This window comes from Cyanistes caeruleus, chromosome 4, assembly GCF_971803275.1.
Source record: "Cyanistes caeruleus chromosome 4, bCyaCae1.hap1.1, whole genome shotgun sequence".
NCBI classification, from domain to species: Eukaryota; Metazoa; Chordata; class Aves; order Passeriformes; family Paridae; genus Cyanistes; species Cyanistes caeruleus.
This window is the reverse complement of record NC_141704.1, coordinates 2,746,215-2,758,964: the sequence shown is the minus strand read 5'-3', so window position 1 is coordinate 2,758,964 and position 12,750 is coordinate 2,746,215. Positions and strand designations below refer to the sequence as shown.

The 12,750-nt window shown below is 46.9% G+C and overlaps 1 protein-coding gene and 1 long non-coding RNA gene across 2 annotated transcripts in view; both read right to left on the bottom strand.

Moving 5' to 3' along the window:
• Nucleotides 1-12,750, bottom strand: part of PLXNA4 (plexin A4) — a 390,481-nt gene that overhangs the window by 269,862 nt on the left and 107,869 nt on the right. The window lies entirely within an intron of this gene.
• Nucleotides 4,432-10,077, bottom strand: LOC147653380 (uncharacterized). Its single transcript, XR_015286042.1, has 3 exons — nt 9,823-10,077; nt 9,060-9,141; nt 4,432-8,299 (listed from the first exon to the last, which is right to left on the bottom strand). It is a non-coding gene; the product is annotated as an uncharacterized LOC147653380 (long non-coding RNA).

Below are 12,750 nucleotides of genomic sequence, written 5' to 3'. Positions count from 1 at the left end.
CCTCCAGACCAGGACATGGGGGAAAAGGAGCCCTCTCAAAGCCAGGACTGCACAGTGGGGATATTCAAAGTGCAATAACTGGGAGCAGGTTGGTGAATATGGGCACAAAGCAAGGAAAGGTGGCAAATCCATCTGTTCCAACCACAAAGCTTCTGACAACCTGAGGGAACTTCAGCCTCCTCTATGAAGCCAGCAAGACACCGTCCTGCATGTGGAGCTAGGGAACTTCAGGACACTGGGACAGGATGCCCAGGGAGGTGGTGGAGCTTCCTTCTCTGAAGATAATCAGAACCTGCCTGGATGTGACTCTGCAATGTGTGCCAGGTGATCCTGCTTTGGCAGCAGGGTTGGACTGTATGGACTCCAGAGCTCCCTTCCAGCCCAACCGTTCTGTGATTCCATCAGGCAGAGAAGCTTTAAATGCCAGGATCTGTGGCAGAGCACTCAGAAAGTCCTGTTTTCCTGCTTCCAGTGTTACTTTGCAATAAGATATGGACTTGTGGAGGAGCTTGTGGAGGGAGCAGGTCTCCACTGGAAATCCAAGGTGTGCTGTCCTCAGTGCTTCCCTCAGAAGCCAGCCTAGTTTGGAAGCTCCCTATTTCCAGCTGATTTTCCTGAGCTTCCCTCCTGTCCTGGAGAAAACCACCACCTCCATCACAGTGTTCCTCCATGCAACTGCAACCCCAATGGTGCAGAAAAAACAGCCTAAAATAGTTCCCAAAAGCAGAACCACAGCTTTAAGAGGCAACTTGGCTCTTTCAGCCTGGAGGAGACTGAAGGGAGGCTCGTCAAGGGCTGCAGGTTTCTCCTGGAGGACAGTGGAGGGGCAGCTCCAAGCTCTGCTCTCTGTGACCAAGGATGGGAGATGAGGGAATGGCTGGAGCTGTGTCAGGAAGGTTTAGGTTGGATATCAGGAAAAGTTTCTTCATCCAGAGGGTGGTGAGGCACTGCCCAGGCTCCCTAGGGAATGGTCACATTCCCAAGGCTGCCAGAGCCCTAGGAGTGTTTGGACAATACTCCCAGGGATGCAGAGGGTGGGACTGTTGGGGTGTCTGTGCAGGGCCAGGAGTTGGACTGGATGATCCCTGTGGGTCCCTTCCAGCTCAGGATATTCCGTGATTCTGTGAAACTGCAGCTGCCATTTCTAGCTCAGTGTTCTGAAGGTACCGAGTGGGCAAAGGTGCAAAGAGGGCAGGACAGATCTCATGTCACAGCTAGGGAACAACGGCCTCAAGAGTGAAATCCCATCCTTGAAGAGCTGCAAGAATTGCTGCAAACCAGAAATCCTCTGGTCTGTGTGGTTTATACCCATGTTGTGCTTCTGTAAATGGTCCTGGTCAGCAACAGATGGGAGCTTTGGGGACTCATCAAAAGCTGCAGATATTTTACATCAGAGCTGGGAATTGCACCTTGAACTCCTAAATTGCAGCCCAGAGCATTAACCAAGGGCTCATCCACTTATATTAAAACAGTGGAAACATTGCCTCCCTGAGGACTTGTCTTCTGGAAAAACTCACTGCCTTTAAATTCACACTCTGTTATGCTCTGGAAGGACGTTCATATGTCAACAGCTAAGCAAAAATGATTAAAGATAACTGTTTCCTATTCCCCTGATTGTTAAAAAAAAAAAAAAAAAATTAAGAAAATAATGGCATCAGACAAAGACAGCCTCAAAATCCCTTTTTCCATTTCCTACATGAATAGACACAATGGGGTACCCCAAGCCTGCAGCATTCCCCATCAACTGCTGAAACAACTCATTCAGAGTTGTTTCAAAATACATCTGGAAGGACGAAAATCTTTTTGAATGAGCACCTTTCAAGCCGTGTCAAGTGAACACAGGCTTTGTAACCCAAGGGGCGTTGAGCAGGATGCAGCTCATCAAGACTCAGAATGCAGGGCTTAGATCTGAGGCCCAGGAAGGCATTGCCTTCCAGATAAAATGCTCTGAGGGTTTTGATCAATCTCAGATAACGCTGAACCCCAAGAGGGAAAATTAGTAAAAACTGGTCAACTGATCTCCCAGTCCAGCAACAGCATAAGAGCTAATCTCCCTTAATCTGATTCAATGGACTCGATTCAACATCTCCTTCCCTTTCATTCTTCATGGGGAATAGCGAGGGAAGAAATCAGCTCCTTTCTGCTCTCTGACTGTGCTCAGGTGGTGCAGACCTTACATTACCCCCTCCTCTCCCACCCACAAAGTGCCACCCCAAGATCATTCTTCCCCTGCCATCTAAGATTTCACCCCACCTGGTAAACAGGGAGCCCTCCCCTCCATCCCCCTGCTGTTGCCCCCCACGCTTTGAAGTCTCCGGGAGCTAATTAGATCACTTGATTGGAGCAGGAAAAGCGGGACACGGCCTAGAGCAGTGTTTGCTTACGGGGGAACTCATCCTGCCTGCGTGCTTGCTCTTCATCAAACATGAATGTCAACAAAACCTCACTTTCCTCTTTCATGAATTTTGAAAGAGCTCTTTCTGGTTTCTATTTTTCTTCTAATTTTTTTCTCCTTCATTTCTTCCTCCTCTTCCCCTGGGATTCCCAGAAGAGAAATGGTTGAGTTTGATTACAGAGGTCACTACGTCAGGCCTGTGAGTTTGATGGTCCACAGCCTTCCTCATTGCCTCTTGACCCCCTATTAAATTATTATAAAAGCCTTCCACATGACACCAATCATATAACAACCCCCCACGAGAGAGGATGAGCAGAGGCTGCACACAGACCTCAAGTGCAGCAAAGAAAAGGAGCTGCAGATCCCTGGGAAGAAGGAAAGGGCAGATTTCCCTTCCAGCAGCCAGGAACATCCCTGGACATTTAACACCAGTCAAAGCTGAGGATGAGGACATCACCTGGACAAGGCAGCCTCTGAATCCCATCCTAATGAGCCATAAATGATGAGAAAGTTGTAAACAAGCAGGCTGTGAAATTGCAGGTTTGGCATCTGAATTCACCCTCTCTGCAGCACTGGGATTGAGTTACTTTGGGCACTTTCTTCTGCCGGGATGATAAGATGAGCCTGACTGATTTCAGTCGTTTCAGGGTCTTATTCTAACAGATCTGAGCTGTACTATTGAGAGAGTTTTCCAGACTCGTGAGGAAAATTTTAATTCCAAACAAGAAAAAAAATGTGGAAGACTGGGGAGACTTTTTTAAATTGTGAATTTTCTTTAAATTGCACCAAAGTACATTTTTACCTTTGTCTGACAGCGTGGAGATAATATTTTAACTGCACACAAAGCCCTCATTAGGAGAACTTTTCCACTTAAAAATTAAGCTTTTGCTTTTTATTGCTTCTTAATATTCTTTTTACTGAAAACTATCTCATCTTTATTCTTCATTTATCTCCCTCTTTTGTTACAAATACCAGTAGAGTGGCTCCCCTACACACACTTCTCCCATTACCACTTTGTTTCTATTGCCCTTTTTCTGTTTATTGATTACAGCAAGAGCCAATCTATTTTTTTTCCACTTTTTTCAACTCCTTTTTTTTTTTTTTTTAAATGGATATATATCACTGAGCCTTACAGCCACAAAGAACAGGCATTTTGAAACTAGTCTGAGCTCCACATGCTGAGTGGGCCAACGAGGATTTAATTCAAAGGCTCCTAGAATCAATACTAGCCTTTGACTTGTCCTTATTTTATCCTTGTTGATGGTTGATGTCTGTTGTCAAAACTCCTGGAAGGCGTCTGCTGTGATTTGCTGTAGTGGTTGTGGAGACTTTAATGAGCAGAGTTGTTCTTATATTTGAGATCACCTTCAAAATCCATTACCTGCTCTCACTAGAGAGATCTTGGAAATCTTCCACATGGAGGAACAACCAAACGCCTCCTGTCGCATCGTTTTCTCTTCCGTGGTTGGACTTATCCTTCCTTAAATTGGGCACTTTGCAGGCTGCAGCTCTTGTCACCCCTTCTGCCATCCCTGAGGAGCTGTGTGCAGGGTTTGGGGACATCCAGCCTCCTGCAACCCTCAGGTTCCAGGCTGGCAGGCCCACATTTCATATTGGCCTGGTAGTTTTTCACAGGAATGTTTCAAAGAGCATCCCAAACTGACAAGGAGCCATCACCCTCATTGCTCTACCCAGGAGACAATCAAAGGCAAAGATTTGCCCCACGAAACATTCACTGGTGAGTCACACACAAATCCCCATTCCCAGCTCCTGCTCTAGCACTGACATCATGCTCCACAAGCAAGAGAACTTAAAATCTCCCTTTAAAGAGCCCGTTAAAACCATCCCAATTCTGTCTTTATCCAGACAGAACAGCCCAACTTCTGATAAAAGCCCAAGATGAGACTGGATCTTTATCACCCTATTTTGGTCTCTGGCCCTGAGCAAGCTGAGAAACAACATTTTTTTCTGGCACTTGTTTCAACTGAGCCATAAAAACCCTCACACCAGCCCTGACCACGAGCCCTCCTGTTTCGTGAATGGGTGCGTTCCGTGTAATTTACCTTCTGCTTAATCGTTCTTATGCACACGTTAATTGTTCTCCTACATGAGCAGGATACTAATCGGGGCTCAGATAACCCCTCCATCCTACTTTACATGCTGGTTCACGCTTTCCCTTATTTTAACTGGAGCCGTTTTTAATTCCAGTTAGGAAATTGATTATTCACACTTTTATTTGCCTTCTTTAAGAAGAAAGCGCGAGGAGCGCGAGAGGAATTGTAAATGCCTGGGTTAAGACCAGGAATGGAAACCCTGCATGTCAATGTGTGCGTGTGGATGTGTTGAGTAAAGGAAGGGACAGGAAGGGACAGGCAGGGAAGTGTCCCCACCATGCCCCTGATCAATATTTGGGATTCTTTCTGCAGCAAAGGTGCTGAGGCCAGGTCAGCGGGGCACAGAGGATATAAAGCTTCATAGGTTGGCAGAAGGGCTGCAGAGAAAAGAAGTCTCAACCCAGCATTTAAACTGCTTTGTTTTTGCATGTGAAGCCTGTGGAGGTCTCAGGGGTTCTGAAATTTTGGAGAGAAGCTCAGCTTGGGGACATCAGAAATGAAAGTGGAGTTGTGCACCAGGTGGGTTGGTGGAAACGGCCACAGAATCACAGAATGGCTCGGGTTGGAAAAGGCCTTAAGATCATCAAATTCTAACCTCCCTGCCATGGAAGACCATCTTCCACCAGACCAGGTTGCTCTGAGCCCAGTCCAGCTCGGCCTGGAACACCTCCAAATCTCCTGGCCCCGTCAGGAGGGAAGTGTGGGGCCAGTTAATTCTCTGCTCCTGCTGGGGTTTTCTTAGGAGCAAGTGTGTGTTGAAGTCAATATTTTTGGGCTGGTCCCAAAGCCCTCTGTGACCCCCTCAGACCTCATAGCTTTGTCTAGAAACCCTAAACTCAAGCTCCACTGTGCTTTACTTCATCCTGAGCTGGTCACTCTTCTCCCTCAGCCAACAGAGAAATGGGCACCATCCACCTGAGCTCTTTGGGATGGGATGAGATGCTTCTGTTCAGAAATTCCCAGCTCTCCCCATACAAAGGTATGGGATGACTGCACCCTATGGAGACATCACAAGGCTTTTGGACACAACCTAGGCTTCATGAGATGCCCTCCAAGGCACAGGAACTTTTCCAAGGAGTTTACAGAAAGCAGAGGGAGGCAAAAAAATCTGCTGAGAAACACACAGCAAGAACAGATTTCAGCTATGCAAAAGATACTGGATGTGTCCAGAGAAGTCACTCCCAAAAAATGCTTCTCTATAATCCATGTGGCTCATTCAAAGCTGCAATTTAAGTTTATCCTCACATTCCATGCCCCTGTGCAGCCTGAGGTCTCCAGATGAACACCACGGCTCATTATAGAGCACAGTGAGTGGTAGGAAACATGGCATCATGTCATTCTCTGACAAATGGGGAAAATTGGCAAATTCTCTCTCAGATGAGGAAAATTGTGATTCTCTGGCAAATTTGGGCTGTTGTTGCTGGAGCAAAGGAAGACAAGCAACCAAACCACAGAAATCATCAGTCCCAGCTGGTATGTTTTCTTTTCCAGTATTCTTCTCCTCCTTCTTTATTTCATTGGTTTTTTGGGGGTTTTTTTCTTTTGATAGAAAAACCAGAAATCTCCGCATAGTCCACATTCTTCTGGAAATAAAACCTGCTCAGTCCAAAAGCTGGCTTTGTGCTGAAAACAATAATAATAAAATAAGGAATAAAGCTACTTTAGGCAGATAATGCTTGGCTAGCTCTTATAAAATCCTAGAGGAAGGATCCAGAGCCTGATTCTGTGTTCACATGCATGGACAGCCTTGGCTTCCTCTTGGACTCTTGAATCCACCGAGGTCAAATCATCAGCCTGGTTACATGATGTGGACAAACTCCACCCTTGGGATAAGAAAACACACACAAAAAAGGACTTTTCTTTCCTTTTGACCTGCTTAAGACTCAAAGCCAGGAGTCAGAAGCCAGCATGGTGCATTCACCAGTATCCAGCTATTTCATCTCTGGCCGGACATGCTCCAGTGAAGTAACAACAGCAGCAGAGTCCAGATGCATTTGAGATAGGCTGGGTGTCCCTGTGCAGAACACAGCAAAACCCCACTCCCTGAGCCTGGCAGGGGCAGTAGCATCTTTATTTCAATCTAGTTTCTACTTTTCTGGTTGGATGCACCAGGAAGTTCCAATATCAGATGTGGAATGTTCGGTGCTGCTCAACTGGAACCGTGTTTCCGATATCATCGACCATTAGGAACCAGGCTTTGCTTGTGATTTCCCAGGCACCTTCAGGTCTCTATCAAACAAGAGAAGACTAAAACTCCTGGAAGCTGTGGGGATTTGAGGGCTCCTGCACTGTCTGCACAGCCTTCCCTTGGTATTGACAACACGCTTTAAGCTCCCCTTTTAGTAGCTTGATTTTTCAAGAAAATAGTTGAGGACACAAATAAATGCTCTTTCCTGCTCTCAGCAAGAAACACTGCCAGGATCTATCCTGTCCTTTCACTCCTTTTCCCTCCAGGCAGTGCATTGCCAAATCCCAGTGGGATAAAATTGTTTGGATGTGGGCTGAAATCTCAAAATCAAGTCCATTTCCTCCAAATAACTGCAGTTTGGAAACACCAAATTCTGCCTGCATTTTCCTCCCACTCTCCAGACTGGAAGCTGACCAGCAGGCAAGGAGTTACTTTGATAAAAGTGGAGGTGACAGCACTGAGTCCATAAAAAAAACAAACCCAACATCTGCCCTCAAATTTCCCTTGAAGTAACAGATATTTTAGGTACTGCCTGCAGACAACAACCCTCTCTAAAGAACATCTGCTCTGGTGAACACCAGTTATGAGCTCTCCTCCTGGAAACCTCTATAAATAACAATGCGCTGAGGGCTGGGTAAAACCTCATTAAATTTGGAAAGCCTGAGAACTGCTCTTTGCTCAGCACCCAGGAAGGGGAGGAAAAGAGGAACAGTAGAAGGCAATGCCCAAAACTAAGTCCATGTCAGAAAAGGAGCTCCAGAGGCCAAGCCTGATTGGAAGGATTCAGAAACTGGGGGTTTGATGAAGTGCCAGAAACATAAAGAAATCAGGCTGGGCTCCCCATAGATAGCTGGAAGGGTGGAGGGAAAGTTTTTAGGCGAAGTGCTAAGTAGAAAGAGGAACCACAAGCAGCTTTACTCCCGTTGTTTGACTGCCAGACGTATTCAGGGAGCAGAACTTTATGCATCCTTTCTACGAGACTGGGATTTCATCAAAGGGATAATAACTGCATCATCAATTTCTCCTTTGAAATGAAACCCAAACATTGCCTGAATGCAGAAGCCAACAGCAGTAGCAATAACAGTGCTGGAAAGAAGTCTGTAATTGCAATGCCATAAACCATAATCTTTGTTTTAGAAATAACACCTGCTCTCCAAGTGACTTACTCTCCGTGGTACCACCTCTAGAAACTCCCTGCTAGCGGTGGCAGCCGGCTTAGGAGCTCATATAAAACGCTCAAGCACCCCCGCCTCGTGAAAACATATTAACTAAATGGAGCTGCAGGCTTCATTCCTCTTTCCTAGAAGATGATTCCTGCCTCCAGCTCCACTCCTCGTAATTTATTTTCCCTTTTTAAGTGCTGATATGCACGCTGGTACAAGAAAAAAGAAATGCTTTTCTGATTATAGTGGCAGGGAGAAGGCTGCAGAGCTGCTTTGCTGCTCTGCATGGGAAACTTTAGTTCACTTCTTTCCAATGAAGATTTCTTTTTTATCTCCTTTGGGTGTTTTCGTTTTTGGTTGGGTTGTTTTTCAGTTGGTTTGGGTTTTTAGTTGAAAGCTCAGACATACTTATTATCCTCTCCATCAAGCAACCTCACAGCTGCAAAAATGAGGGGAAAGTTATTAGCCCAGAGAGCAACAGGGACTTATTTAAAGCAGGGAAGGAAGAGGGTTTGTGCAGCTCGCTGGGAGAGGATGGGAACAGAGCAAATGACTGCTCTGAAGGGGGGCAGATGGAGTTCAAGCCACTCCAGAGTTCAGGGCAAAGTGAACTGAGGATTTGTGGAAGGTGCTGGCTTGGTGGTCTGGGCTGTAAAGCTGCTTTTCCTGCTCCTCATTCATCTCCCTGAGCCCATCCATCCTGACTTGGAAGGGACCCACCAGGATCATCGAGTCCTGCCCTGCAAGGACACCCCCAAGAATCCCACCATGACCCTGACATGAAAATCATGGATATAGGACTGCCTTTTTAATCAAAACATGCTAAATCAAGACCCTCGGTGTGAATTTGCACTACAGAGGGGCACAACCCACTTCAATCTCTGGTGACTTTCTGTTCCCATCCTTTTTTCCAGAGCTGCCAGTGGGAATCACCATCCAGCTGCCAAACCCTTCACCAAGAAAACCTGGGTGCAAGAGTGGAATTTCATTCTTGCCTCAGTGTGGTGTGCCAATAAATTTCTTATCGACCACAAGGCTTCAAATTGTGTGTTTGGAATCTCCCCTGTGGTTTGAGAGACTTTCATGGGATAATATAAATGAGAGAGCAAAAGGCACCATGGAAAAAAAAGAAGGAGTGACAGGTAGATGCTGCCTTTGCAGAATGAGGAGAGAATTTTTGGGATTGGAGTAAAACTCACCCAATGTTGCTGCAAGAAAATTACTCTGCACATTGCCTGGAGCCTCCCAAAGTAACAGGAGTTTCCCACTGGCTTCAAAAGGCTGTAGACAAAACCCACAGAGAGTTTCTCAGTTCCCTGTGCTGACAGAAAACGAAAAATTGTAGGAACTGAAGCAAATCTTTTCTCCTCCATTTGTGACATGCAGGGAATCCCCAGATGGGCTGTTCCTGCATGGAACAATTTCATCTTTAGGAGCAGACCAGGAAAATGGACTTGAAAGGAAACTTGGAGTTCATCCACAGAGCACATAAAGAAAAGTACAGGTGATTCTGGAGCGCTACAGAATCCAGGCTTAAGATTTAGGGTAAGTCTGGACCCCCTCCTTCCCCTGCTTAATTCTATGCCTGCCTTTGAGTAGGATTAGCAATTCAGGAGGACTGAATCAAACTCAACAGTGAAAACCAAGATGTGAAAGAGTCATGAGAAGCCTTTTCCTTCCTGAGGTTGGAATAACAGCCAGGACACACCTCACATTCACACCTGACCCGGTACCATTCACTGACTTAAATACTGATGTGAGTTGTGATGGGCCCTAAGGACCACAGAATCACAAAATCATTGAGGCTGGAAAAGCTCTCAAAGACCATCGAGTCCAGCACTGCCATGGCCACCACTAAACCTCCTCCTGTGAACCAAAAGCACCCAACCCTCTGCTCCCAAGGCAGGTGTTTTCCTGCCCTCATGCCAAGGACCAAGAGTGCACCCTGATACTCTCACTCACAATGGGGTCACTCCACCAGCCCCAAAGTCTCAGCTCCAGCTTTCTCCTCCTCTTCCCACAGCACTGGCAGAACTGTTGTGGCCTTTCTCTGCCTCCAGCCCTGGTGCTCTTTTCCCAGCTCTCTCTGTGGGACTTTTGTTCCTCCCAACAAAGGGAGACGCTCTGTTCCCCAGCCAGGGAGCTCCTTTTCCCGTCTGGGTCCTGATGAAAGGAGCGACACTTGAAACCAGCCCGGATGGCTCTGGCCCTGTTTCTAATTAGCACATCATCTGCTCGCTTCTAAAAACAGCCGCCCGCATGTGTGCCTGGAAGGGGAGCTGCTTGCAGCAGCATCTCCCTCTCCAAGCAGCCTGGAATCAGCATGGCTGGGCCACCTGGACTCGCACCAGGGCATCTGATGCGGTTTTGTAGCCCCAACCCAGCCACAGGGCATCCAGCAAAGCCAAGCAGGGTGATTTTCCCCCGAGGGGAAGCAGCTGAGCAGGCAGACTCCTCATCCCTTCCACCCAGGGAGCTCTCCAGGCCATCAATTCTTCTTGGAGTTTCTCTCCATGCTTCAAGTCTCATGTTGGGATGCCCAGACTGTATCTGAGAACTTCAAATTGACACATAAACTGCTTTTACACAGGGCACAGATCACAAAGAAGCAAACTGGAATGGGGATTGATGGTGAGATTTTTAGCTGGAAGCAACAGTTTGGTCATAGAATCATTAAGGTTGGAAGAGACTTCTAAGATCAAGTTTGATTCTTATCCCATTTTGATTTATTGCTTTTCTTTAAAATAATGTCTCCTTCCTTCCTTCCTTCCTTCCTTCCTTCCTTCCTTCCTTCCTTCCTTCCTTCCTTCCTTCCTTCCTTCCTTCCTTCCTTCCTTCCTTCCTTCCTTCCTTCCTTCCTTCCTTCCTTCCTTCCTTCCTTCCTTCCTTCCTTCCTTCCTTCCTTCCTTCCTTCCTTCCTTCCTTCCTTCCTTCCTTCCTTCCTTCCTTCCTTCCTTCCCTCCCTCCCTCCCTCCCTCCCTCCCTCCCTCCCTCCCTCCCTCCCTCCCTCCCTCCCTCCCTCCTCTTCCTCCCTCCCTCCCTCCCTCCTCTTCCTCCCTCCCTCCTCTTCCCTCTGTCTCTTCCCTTTTCCCTCTTTTTTTTATTTTTACCTTTTTTTTTGCTTTTTTTCCCCTTTTTCCTTTTTATTTCTCTCATTTTTTTTTAAATTCATTAGGCAGCACAGCAGGAGCTCAGCCATTGAGAAACTTTCTGCAACGCAAAAATATCGTGTGCCGTCTCAGGGAACAGATATGTGTGGGAGAGAGGTAATTACTGCTCTCCGTATCTGTCTTTGGCTCTGGAATTAATCCACAGAGAGCACTGAATTAACTCAGGAGCGGGGAGATCTGAGGATTGTCTCTGGCAGTCCGTCCCAGCCGTGCCGGACCTGGTGCGAGCCTTTGGATGGGAGCCAAAGGCAGGGCTGCAGGCACGGCAGGTCCTGCTGGGACACAGACAGCCTCTGGGAGGGATGCACACCGCAAATCAGGAGAGATTCATCATCCCACCTACCCTCCCAGATCATAAAAAACCCAAAAAATTCTGCAATGTTGAAGATCTGTCCTTAAATCTCTTCTAGGAGAAGAGATGAGGGTGAAAAGGAAAACATCAGAAGGGAAGGAAGAATCAGGTCCAGGTCAGTAAGGCAGCATATAGGACCGGGAAAAGGATTATATTCTCTCCATCCTGTCTCCTATTTCAGATCTGAGCCCAGTCTAATCCAGCCTCTCCTGAGCTTTATTTCTACAATAGCAGTGAAGCAAGATTTTGTATTTTTTACTGTGAAACAGCCACTGTGCCTAGTGAAATCTCTGTCTCTCTCCGGAGGGAAGCAAATGGGGATTAAAGATAGGAAATATCTGGTGAAGGTGTCCCTGTCCATGGCATGGGGAATGGAATGAGATGGTCTTTAAGGCCCCTTCCAACTCAAACCATTTTAAGAGTCTAAGAAAATGAAGGAAAGGTTCAAACAAAGGACAAAGGGTGAATGGTAAAATTCAGATATTTGGGTCCTGTTACCTCTCCAAAGCTTGGGCCTTCTTTCAACTGAGGAATCAGAGATGGGAAGCATAAATTTATATCTCTATTGGAGTTTTCATTATAGTCTTGAATTAATAAATGAGTCAATCCTGGACTTCAGGGCTGTCAGGGAAATATTGGATGTGCTCCAGCCTGGATTCAGCTTCCTACAGAGAGCAGGGGCAGCCTTTGAGCTTAGGCAAGGCTCCACATTTTGCTTATGACTTCTCCAAAGTTCACATTCTAAATCCAAGTTCAGCTCACAACAGAAGACACATAATCCCAATGCATTCTGATCCCGGGATTCGTTCCTCCCGCTCATCAGCTTTCAGATCCATTTGGTCTATCCCTGCTCAAATATCCCTGCTCCTCTGCCAGTGTGGGATGCTCCACATGCCCGGGGAGGTTGGCTGGGCAGCTCCAGAGCCAGCTCTGCCAGCTTGCCCACATGACACATCTGTGGCCCTCTCCAAAGGTATCGGGGTTTTGTGAGCTGTGGGATTTCCTTTCTGAGCACAGCTCATCACAGACCAAGATGTGATTTCTCTGAAGCTTTGCCCAACCAATCTCCAGCTCGCCGTAAACCCCTGGGGATATTGGGGTAAACGTGGTCCAGATGGCACTGGAAGACACGAGACATCAGCAACTCACATCCAGCCCAAGATGGGGATGTCTTTCCAAGGGCTGCCCGTGCCCAGACGATGACAAGGAAAATCAGAGCTGACCTGAAAAGGAAACGGAGCTTTCCCTCCCCTCAACGCTGCCTCTGCTTCACGAGACTGTTTCCAAACCTATTCCCTCTCTTGCTTTTCCTTTCACAGTTTCTTCACAGCTCCATCTCAGCCAGAAGTTGAGCCATCTGAGCTCACA